The sequence below is a fragment of the Pan troglodytes genome, chromosome 22 (genome assembly GCF_028858775.2).
Source record: "Pan troglodytes isolate AG18354 chromosome 22, NHGRI_mPanTro3-v2.0_pri, whole genome shotgun sequence".
In the NCBI taxonomy this organism is placed as follows: Eukaryota; Metazoa; Chordata; class Mammalia; order Primates; family Hominidae; genus Pan; species Pan troglodytes.
The window spans coordinates 14,830,622-14,842,468 of record NC_072420.2 but is presented as its reverse complement, the minus strand read 5'-3'; the positions used below and the strand labels follow the sequence as shown (position 1 = coordinate 14,842,468).

At 43.7% G+C, this 11,847-nt stretch overlaps 1 pseudogene; it reads right to left on the bottom strand.

Annotated features, from left to right (window-relative positions):
* Positions 1 to 2,303: 2,303 nt before the first annotated feature.
* Positions 2,304 to 2,937, bottom strand: LOC134809232 (ribosome biogenesis protein SLX9 homolog; annotated as a pseudogene).
* Positions 2,938 to 11,847: the final 8,910 nt, after the last annotated feature.

Sequence of the window (11,847 nt, the reverse complement as noted above, 5' to 3'; positions counted from 1 at the left end):
TGGCAGCCTAAGCAGACTAATACAACCATAGATCCCACTCTCGCCCTAATCCTTGTTGCAGATTGAATTTTACATTATGAAAAATAAACATCTCTTTTTGATAAGCCACTGAGATGTCAGGCTTTATCTCTTACAACAGCTGGTGTTTAATTTCTGATACAAAGACCACATAGAGCTAATCAAGTGTGTGATATCCCTTTTCTCAAAATGTACAGGCTGGATTTTTATAGGCAAACTCTACCTTAAGTGCAAAAGATTCCTTAGGGTCAACACCCAAGCTTATTACCAAAAAAAAAAAAAAAAACTGACTAATACTTCATTAACAGATATTTAAAAAGTAAGAATACTTATTTAAGCCAGCTAGTTTTTCAAACATTTTATGACTCTTAGCTCATTTCATTCTCATAGAAATATATGAGGTATAATTCTTTTTTTTTTTTTTTTTTTTTTGCGTTTTTAAATTTTTATTTTTTAGAGACAGGATCACTCTGTCACCCAGGCTGGAGTGCCATGGCGCAATCTTGGCTCACTATAGCCATGGCCTCCTACGCTCAAGCAATCCTCCCACCTCAGCCTCCCCAGTAGCTAGGAGTACAGGCACACACCACCACGCCTGGCTAATTTTTGTATTTTTTCGTCAAGATGGGGTCTCACTATGTTGGCTGGTCTTGAACTCCTGGCCTCAAGTGATATGCCTGCCTTGGCCTCCCAAAGTGCTGGGATTACAGGTGTGCACCACTGCACCCGGCCAGGTTTTTCACAAGAAACCCAGACCGTGGGATTAGGATGCTGGAGAAAGTGGAAGCTGCCCCCGTCCACCTCCCCACCACACTTCGCTGTGTGCATCCCACAGACGTTGTTCCCAACACTCACTCTACCACAAAAATGGTTTTGTCGCAAGCATTGGTTTGTGACCAGCTCCTCTGAAGCCAGAAGCCCGTTTTCTAAGGAGCTGGGGCTGGGCAGCCAAGCTGGCCCTGGCTGAGAGAGCATGGGATCTGCTGCCTGTGGCTCCTGTACGCCTGTCTGTCCCATCGGCCGGGGCCTTGGAGGATGTCCAGGCTGTCTCTGTGGATGCCATGTCTGCTCGTGTCAGGAAAGGGCCAGGACACTGAACAGAAGGGACACAGGCTCCAACTCGCCTCGGCCACCCACTCTCCAGGCAGCCTTGGCGGGGCTGCTGGGGCTATGAACCCTGAGCAGGCAGCAGGGCCAGGGGAGGTCGGATCATGGGGGCTCACAACAAGAGGGGCTGTGCACAGGGGCCACCCACATGCCCTGGAGCCAGGAGGCCCTGGAGTCCCTGGGACCACCCCCACCCCAGGCAGCCTGGGAAGGCTCAGGGTGCTGGGCCCCCACCTGGGAGCTGAGAGTGGTCCTGCTCTGCACTTCCCAGACACCCCCAGCGGGGTGCACCCCCACACCCAGCCTGCCCAGCTCTGCTGCAGGACATGGGCCAGCGAGGCCCCGCAGAGCACTGGGACGGGGGGAGCTCGGGCAGGGGGAGCCAAGCTGGGCGTCAGGGGCCTGGGGACACACCACCCCCTTGGTTTCCACAACTTGAAAACAAGAACTGATCAGTCACTGATTCACAGTCCAAAAACCAACCCCCAAATCCCAGGGCTTCCAGCAACAAAGGAGGACCTCTCTCACTTCCGGGTCAGCAAGAACTTCAGGGCTGGGCCCACTCCGGGTCTCCTCCCTGCAGAAGGACCCTCTGCTCTCCGTCCCCAGAGCAAGGCAGTGGGCTGCCTGGGTTTGGAGCAGCTGGGTAGGGTGAGGGCAATGGGTGGGATAGGGGGGATGCAGCCCAGGGGGTACAGACAACAGGCAAGGAGCAGGCCGGGGGCCTTGCCAGGGCCATCTGTGTCCCTGGTCACTGAGGGTGGCAGGGGAGACTGGAAGGGAAACAGACACCCAGGTGGGGAGGGCCCCAAGCCAGCCCCCACGCCAGCCCCTGCAGGCCTCAGTGCTCCTGGATCCCACCAGGGTCGCAGCAGGAACCGAGGCTGAAGCAAATCAGGGCGGCTGGTGGCACAGCTGGGGCCACGCCCAGGCACAATTCCTTCCCAACACAGCCAGGAGACTACCTTGGCGGCACCAGTGCCTGCTCAGGGACGGACTTGGGGCCTCCACAACTGCAGTCCCCACGAACCCTGTGCACGGTCCACCCTGACTGCGTGGGGGCTGGGGCCCCCAGTGGAGGGATGTGGCTGGTTGTCCTGAGGAGAGCGGGGGCAGCTGTCCCGGGGGGGGGCCAGCCCTGTGAATCAGGGAGCAGCTCATGGGAACGGCCCTGGGGGTGCAGGGGAAGTTCACAGAGCCATTTATTGAGCCCCACAACCGACCAGAGGGAAGGGCGTCCACCAGGCTCAGGCCATGGTCTCTGAGGGGCCGGCGCTGTCTACTTGGCCCACACGTGTGTCCCGAGGAGTTGTGGCAAGCCCGCTGCCCTGGTCAGAGCTGGCCGCCATCTTCCAGCTGCATCTGCCGGGCCAGCGTCTGCCCGATGGCTAACAGGGGGCTGGCTCTGTAGGCCGGACTGGCCAGCAGCTCCTGAAAACGAGTCCTTTCTTCCTCGAGAAGCTGCTGTCTCTGGGCTGCGCTCATCCGGCTGAGCTCTGAGGGCCAGGGCTTGTTGCTCTCCCTGCTGCAGGCTTGGCGCCGGCTGCCAGCCTCAAGCCCCAGCAGCTCAGGTAGGGCACCCCTGAGCAGGTGCAGGTCCCCCACCACCACCCTGGCCCTCTACCTCCGCTCCTCCCTGTGCTTCTGCTCAGCCAGTTTTATGGCTTCGATTTTCTGCAACCATTGCTCACGCCTCAGCTTCATTTTCTCCTTGGGCAAAACGGTCTTGGCCTCTGCACCTCTCCTGATGGAAGTGACGCTCCTTACGTCCAGCTCCAGCTTTTGCACCAAGGCGCTGGGGTCTATCTTGGTCCTGGCAAAGATGTTGGTGTTGATGAACGGAGGTATAATTCTTATTAGTCCTGTTTTTATAGATGAAGGCAATGAAACAGCTATTGCAAACTTATAACTGAGAAAGAGATCTGACCTAACCAACTGCATCTGCTTTTAACCTCCAAGCTGTCCTTGTTCATTCCTGGGTGTAGGGTGAACTAACTTTGGGAGGAACTTACTTTATAGTGTAAAACAAAGATGTTAACAACCCTTTCTCAAAACAAACCTCCTTCTTGCCTGGGGACTAGACTGCCTTTGTAAGACTAACAAATTAGCTACAAAATTAGAAATTATCATTTAGGAGTCATGCAGCTGGAGGCTACAAGATTCTAATCCTCCCTAAACTGCTCCTAAGGTCAGTGCTTGAGTTATTTTGCAGACCCTGCACTTGATGGATCAGCTGGTACCCAGTTTATTGAAACACTCAGATCGATAAACTGGCTCATCTGATCTTGTGGCCCCCACCCAGGAACGCACTCAGTGAAAGAGGACAGCTTCAATTCCCTATGATTTTGTCTCTGACCTAACCAATCAGCACTCTGGACTCACTGGCCTTCCTCCATGCACCAAATTATCCTTAAAAACTCTGAAAGCTCTGGGAGATGGATTTGAGAAATAATGAATCTCCAGTCTCCTGTACAGCTGGCTCTGTGTGAATTCACTCTTTCTCTATTGCAATTCCCGTCTTGATTAATTGGCTCTGTCTAGGCAGTGGCCAAGGTAAACCCACTGGACATTTACAACACTGAGGCACAGACAGGTTGAGTGACCAACCCAAAGTTTCACAGGACACAGTAGAGTCAGGATTTGAACACAGACATTCTGACTCCAGAGTCTATGCCCTTAACCACAACTCATACTAATTCATTTATCTTTTTTGTCCATGTTTTCATTTATTTTCTTTAATCTACAATAAAACTTTGATTTTTACACTGGCTGAGGATGAAGTGAGAATGTTGCAAATAGAAAAATATTAACTGAAAGACACAATTTATCTTATTCTAGCACCAAAAATGATCAGGCCTATTTTGACCATGAATCTCGCAAGCTGTGCTCTCTAAACTTTTGGATGAGAGGGCGTGGGCTCAGAGTCTGGGAACTCTGTCTCCCTCACTCCCTCTACTAAGTAGGTTCCATGCTCTATTCAAGTTTGAGAGACTCTGCTTGGTTGGGGCCTGCTCAAGAGCATGAGCCTGCATTTATATTACTCCTATTCTTTATACTTGGCACATCACAGACCATGAAAAAGTAATCTGGTGGAAATGGCAAGTTTGGATTTTTAATCTCAGTTGTTAAAATTTTTCCAAATGAGAACATTTGGACACAGGGCAGGGAACATCACACCATAGGGCCTGTTGTGGGGTCGGGGGAGCGGGGAGGGATAGCATTAGGAGAAATACCTAAGGTAAATGACAAGTTAATGGGTGCAGCAAACCAACATGGCACATGTATACCTATGTAACAAACCCGCATGTTGTGCACATGTACCATAGAACTTAAAGTATAATTAAAAAAATTAAAAATTTAAAAAAATTTCCAAATACATTTATCTTTTGAATAATCTAAGGCCCTTATCCCCCTAAGGTTTACATGGCATAGTTCATACTGCTTTTACTTTTCAAAGCCGTTAATCTTTTGTAATAATATTTTGTATTCAGTTATGTTCCTTTGCTTAGTTTTCAACTTTGTTATTCACCAAGCTGATTTTATTAATTAACACAGAGAGAGTGAGGAGTATCTGAATTAATTAGGTGATAGTGAACTAGGAGGAAATCACAGGCCTCAGTGTGAGACAAATCTGGATTTAAATCCCAGCTCTAACTCAGTCTATGACCTTGAGGAGGTCAGGTGGGGTCACTGGGCTCAGTTTCCAAATCTCTAAAATGGAGATGACAAAATCCACCTCACAGAATTGTTGAAAGGACAATTACATGTTTGAGAACATGTTACTGTAGTGTCTATAACCTATCACGTGTATAGCAAATGATGATGATGATGATGCTAATTTAAAAAATATCTATTGAAGGTCCCAGAAGTTTTACTTTAACATGTTGATTTTTGTCCCATGGAAAGGCATATGATTTGGTGGAAAATATAACCCCAGATGTTATTATGCATTGCTCTGTAAGATATTAACAAGTTTTATATATAACCCAAATATCTTAACATTTTAAAATTAAATGGTCTATAAATACCTAGCTCCTCAAATATTGTTTGAACTGGTCTTAATATCTAATTGTTTCCCCACCTAACTAATGAGTTGAACAAAATCCTTGCCATATATTCATATTATATTTGCATCAGTGTCCTAATTATATCTTTTGAAATTATACTTTAGCAATAAGAATAAAAGTCATAATCAAAATGTTAGCATTTAGCATGGGAATGATTCTATCAGTCAGAGTTTAGTCAAGAAAAACTGGTTGCTCTAGATAATCCAAATTAAAAAGGTTTAATGCAGATGTCAAGAAGCCTATACAACCATTGGAAGACTAGGGGAAGCTGAGGTCAACGAAGCCACGGTGGACAACCTCAGCTCAGCTCCCAGCTGAACAGTTTCCTGTTCATTGTCCATTGTCCTTGAACTTCTAGATATTTCTCTTCAACCATCACAGTCTGCAGTGATGAAGGAGTGGCTTTCTGGTGGAGCCTCTTAGAATCTCATGGCTGTCCACATTTCTGCCTCTAACCCCCTTTAGCCTGTCATTCGTTTCAGCCTTCCAAATCTTCAGCAAGGGAAGGGACTTCTTGGTAAACCAACCTGTAAGCATATGGGAAGGGTGTTCTGCAAATATAGCTCCCAACTTTTCTGAATGACAGAGGAACCCTTAGAAAGGAGAGTTGGTGATGCCAAATTGGCAATAAATAACCCAGGACTGCAGCTCAGCTCAGCACCTAACTCCATAGAGCACTCACTTACTTCAGGAAGGGTGCATTTACTCAGTAAGACAGATTAAAGGATCACTTGGTTCATATGGACTCAGACAAAAGTGGGCTAAGTGATCTTTAAACAGATTTGACCAAGCTGAGAAATACCAAAGACTTACGATTTTTCAATCAGAAAACACAGCATGGAATAGCAGGAAGAATACCAGACTGGAAGTCAGAGAACCTGGAATCCAGCTCAGCCTATCCTGAATTTACTAGCTGGGGAAGCCCTCAGGGCGGTCGCTTCACCTCTCTGTAATTCAAGTTTTGTCTTCTATGAAACAAGGAAAATAGTATCTGTCATGCCTCAGAGAATCACCACAAGGTTAACACATGTGGAAATATTTTAAAGTGTACAAACACCATATCAACATTAAAGTCCCCATATGAACATGAAGACCTAAGGTTTTCTTGGTTTAATCTGAAGAAGCTTCCAACACAAGGCTGGATTAGGAAAGATGAAAATGAAATAAAAGTTGGACTGGGGCTGGGCGTAGTGGCTCACATCTGTAATCCCAGAACTTTTTGGGAGGCCAAGGCAGGAAGATCATGAGGTTAAGAGATTGAGACAAGCCTGGCCAACATGGTGAAACCCCGTCTCTACTAAAAATACAAAAATTAGCTGGGCATGGTGGCAAGTGCCTGTAATCCCAGCTACTCAGGAGACTGAGGTAGGAGAATCACTTGAATCCGGGAGGCGGAGGTTGCAGTGAGCCAAGATCACACCATTGCACTCCAGCCTGGGCGACAAGAGCAAAACTCCATCTCAAAAAAAAAGTTGGACTGGGAGCCTTACAGAGTTCACACATGTTTGTAACATTCTTCAGATGTCATGTGCACAAATTGGAGTTATTAGTCCAATATTTATAAAGAAAAATCATATTTTGAATGTAGCCAAATAACTTCCTAATTAAAATGATATGATCCTTAGAAGGTTTTTGGGGAGGAGGTAATGGAGAGAGGATCAGAATTAGGAGGATCAAAGTAGAATGCATATACTTGAAATTAAATATAAGGCCGGGCACGGTGGCTCACGCCTGTAATCCCAGCACTTTGGGAGGCTGAGGCAGGTGGATCACCTGAGGTCAGGAGTTCAAGACCAGCCTGACCAACATGGAGAAACCCCGTCTCTACTAAAAATACAAAATTAGCCGGTCATGGGGTCATGGTGGCGCATGCCTGTACTCCCAGCTACTCAGGAGGCTGAGCCAGGAGAATTGCTTGAACCCCAGAGGTGGATTGCAGTGAGCTGAAATTGGGCCATTGCACTCCAGCCTGGGCAACAAAAGTGAAACTCCATCTCAAAAAAAAAAAAAAAAAGAAAAGAAAAGATATATAATATTTGGCCAAAGAAAAATAAAAGCTCTACCTAATCAGTCTGCAGAAATGCCTAGAAAATAAACCATCTTCTAAGTATATCAGCGATTTTAAAGAGGATAAAGTATGAGGAAGGGGGGGAGTTGTCTATGAGAAAAAGTATATAATTTTACAACATTTTATGTTTATTAAAAGGGAGCATGGGTTAAAACCACCGTGAGAATTAGGTCATCAAACCATCAACAATAGACTAATATTCCCCCAAAATTCCTATGTTGAAATTCCAATTCCCAATATGATGGCATTAGGAGATGGAGCCTTTCATAAGTGATTAGTGATTCATGAATTGGTGAATGAGATTAGTGCTCTTATCAAAGACGTGCAAGAGATCCACTGCAAGAGAAATCAATTGCAGGAGAAGACACAGCGAGAAGACAGCCATTGTCTGTGAATCAGGAAACGGCCTCACCAGATACCGATTCTGATAGTGACTTAATCTCAGCTTTCCAAGCCTCTAGTACTGTAAGAAATAAATTTATGTTGTTTATAACCTACCCAGTTTATGGTATTTTTGTAACAAAAATTTCTGTAACAGCCTAAATGGACTAAGATTCCAGCTCTAAGTAGAACAGTCATCCTAAAGTAGTTACAACACAACAAAAACAAGGGGAAGACTTAATTGAAAAATTTCATTCCTGAGATGTAATACACCTGAGATGTAATGCTCCTGAGATGTAATGGGAAATGATTCTGCGAGGGACTTCTAGCATTCTCACCCTCCAGAAGCATGTCAGAAAAATCTAGCACATTATTCCCTGGGTGGGACAGATTTGGGAGAATGCATGCTACCTTATTAGCTCTCTGTCCCTTCCTGGGAGACTGATGCTTCCCAATGCACAACTCAATTCAAAGCAGCAATGTACTCTGAAATTTCGTCTCTTTCTTTCTTTCTTCTTTCTCTTTCTTTCTTTTCTTTCTCTCTTTCTTTTTCTCCTTCCTTCCTTCCACCCTCTCTCCCTCCCTCTTTCTTTCTTTTCTTTTTTTTCTTTCTTTCTTTCTTTCTTTCTTTTCTCTTTCTCTTTTTTCTTTCTTTTTTTCCTTCCTTCCTTCCTTCCTTCTCTTTTTCTTCTTACTGAGACAAGTTCTCACTCCGTTGCCCAGGCTGGAGTGCAGTGCCATAATTATAGCTCATTGCAGCCTTGAACTCCTGGCCTCAAACTATCCTCCCACCTCTGCCTCCTGAGTAGCTGGGTCTACAGGCATCCACCACTATGCCTGGTTAATTTTTTAAAGTTTTTGTAGAGATAGGGTCTCACTTTCTTGCCCAGGTTGGTCTTGAACTCTTGGCCTCAAGTGATCTTCCCACCTCAGCCTCCCAAAGTGTTGGGATTATAGGTATGAGTCACCATGCTCAACCCAGAAAGTATTTTTATGTAAAAATAAATTATGCAATGGCATTTTATGAACTTCAAAGAAAAATACTTTGTGTTGTTCTCATATCTGAGAATAAAAAAGATTAATTTTCTAAATAAAACATATTCTGTTATTTTACAACTTTTCTCAAAATGGAAGGGTTTAAATTGCGATTAAAAGTAGTAGGTAGAGTGTACACCTATGTTCATAGCAGCATTACTTACAATAGTCAAGATTAGAAACTACCCAAGTGTTCATCTACAGATGAATGGAAACAAAATTTGTATATATATATATGTATATATATATATGTGTGTGTATATATATGTATATATATGTGTGTGTATATATATGTGTATATATATGTGTGTGTATATATATATATATATAATTCAACCTTAAATGGGAATGAAACTCTGACACAATACTACAATGTGGATGCATCTTGCAGACATGCTAAGTAAAATAAGCAAGCCACAAAAAGACAAATACTATGAGTCCACTTACATGAAGTGTCTAAAGTAATAAAATGCATAGAAATGGAAAGTAGAATTATGGTTGCCAGGAGCTGAGGAGAGGGGAAAATGAGGAGTTGTTTAATGGGGATAGAGTTTCAGTTGTGACAGATGGAAAAGTTCTGGACATTGATTACACAACAATGTAATTCACTTAACACTATTGAACTGCACACTTAAAAATGGTTAAGATGGTAAATTTTATGTTATGTGTATTTTACCACTATTTTAAAAATTAGTTGGAAAATAGTAGGACAAAATTTGTTTCTAACTGTGGCTTCCCACCACCATTTAGGGGGAGTTTTGTTGTGAAATTTTAGGCGATTTACCTTGTCAAGTTTTACTGAGTCATGGGTTTGTTTTCCCATGGAAAAATTACTAAAATAAGGGCATATGGAAATACATAACACTTAAGTCACTTCCAGGGGAGGTATTGCAAAGGTGTGTCCATAAGACTTTTGACTTTGATGAGATAAAAGCTAGGCTGCCTTTTCTTCCTTCTCACTGCATCCCATCTCCCTGGGCCAGCCCATTCCTCAAAAGAGTGAAAAACACAGGAAAATTACTGCCTTAACTATCCCGATCTTCATTTTTTTCCTGTGTAAAATGAAGACATTAATAAACAATGCCTTTCTTGTTAGAAATGTAAAGGTCAAACATAAAGAAACGTGAAATCCTAAGTCCTGCATGCCTTCTACCACTGGTCTAGTCACGTGTGCCAGCTGAACATTCCCTGGGCTGCAAGTAATGTGACTGATGGTTTTATCCCTGGTTTTCCCAGGGAGAAATCTAGACACAGAAATCCTGAAAAAGGCCTCTGTGGAAAGGTGGATCCAAAGCAGGTCTTCTAAGGGAAGCTGCAGAATGTTTCTCCCTCAGCCTATAGTTTGACAGAATGCTAAGATATCAAGATGAAACTCTGAAAACCTGAGGATTTTTCATGGATTTCATTATTCTATTGAAGACCTAGAAAAAAAAGTGGCTGATAAATATATTTTTAGAAATTGCTTTAGTATGATTTGTATTAATTTAAATTAACATTTATTTAATTAACTACATAAAATCTGTGTATAAAAGAGGCAAAAGATTATTCTTGCTCTCAGCCAGACAGTTGCTGATAAGGTAGTTTCAACAGGAATCTCATAGAATAAGAGGGCCCTGACTCAACAACCATCAGTATGGTTGGAATGTGGTATTTGCTCTTCCTGGAAACAATGCTTCCCACTTATAGAGTTTATATTCAATGTGGTGTGAATACATAGACCTCATCCAACTATCTCTCTGTGAAATCTGAGTTCCTACTCAAGTCAATATCCTGTAATATGCTAAACAAAAACCTCCTGTGTTAGTTTCCTGAGGCCACTGTAACAAAGTACCACAAACTGGGTGGCTTAAACAACAAGAATGTATTCTCTCACTGTTGTGAAGGTCAGAAGTCCAAAATCAAGGTGTTAGCAGGACACCCTTCCTTGGAAGGTTGCAATCCTTCCTTGCCTCTTTCATCTTCTTCTGGGCCTTTGCATTTCTTGGTCTGTGGCAGGATAACTCCAATCTCTGCCAGAGGTTACAAATGGTCTTATACCCTGTGTCTCTGTATTTTTCCCTCTTCTCATACAGACACCAGTCATTACACTAGATTTTTGTATGCACTGTAAATCCAGGATGGTTTTATCCCAGAATCCTTTTTATATTCCAAATATATCTACAAAGATTCTCTTTTCAAATAAGGTCACATTCTGATGTTCCAGGTTGGAATGCTCTGAATGTTTGTGTACCCCCAAAATTCGTATGTTCAAACTTTTTTTTTTTTTTTTTTTTTGAGACAGAGTCTTGCTCTGTTACCTGGGCTGTAGTACAGTGGCACCATCTCAGCTCACTGCAACCTCTGCCTCCTGGGTTCAAGTGGTTCTCCTGCCTCAGCCTCCCTAGTAGCTGGGATTACAGGTGCGTGCCACCACGCCCAGTACTTTTAGTAGAGACAGGGTTTCACCATGTTGGCCAGGCTGGTCTCGAACTCCTGACCTCAGGTGATTCACCCGCCTCAGCCTCCCAAAGTGCTGGGATTACAGGCATGAGCCACCATGCCCAGCCCATGTGTTGAAACTTAATCCCCAATATGAGAGTGTTAAGAGATGTGGCCTTTTTTGGGGGGAGGGGGGTGATTAAGCCATGAACACTGATTCCTCATGAATTGGATTAATACCCTATAAAAGAGGCTTCAGGGACCTTGGTCAACCTTTCTGCCATGTGAGGACACAGCGAGAAGGCACCATCTATGAAGCAGTGAGTAAACCCCCACCAAACACTGAATAGGAAGTCATCTTGATCTTGCATTTCCCAGTCTCCAGAACTATGAGCAATAAATTTTCTTTTGTTTATAAATTACCTAGTCTATGGTATTTTTGTTATAGCAGCTCAAATGAACTAAGACACAGATGCGTATAAATTTAGGGAAAAATTATTCAACCCACTATACCTCTTTCCCTTTCACTAATTCCTATTTGATTAATGGTGCCTGTGGTTTATTTAGTGACAACAATATCTATGGTCAATATGTGAGATTCTCAGAAAAGGAAATGTAGCCATCAGCAGCCAACAGAAAGTGGGAGGCAATGGAAAATCTACCTCATTCCCCATGTTAGAGAAAAAAAAATCAATACATGAAGACATGAAATAATGCTTTGTGGGTCTGTTTTATTGTAGCTTCTGTATATGT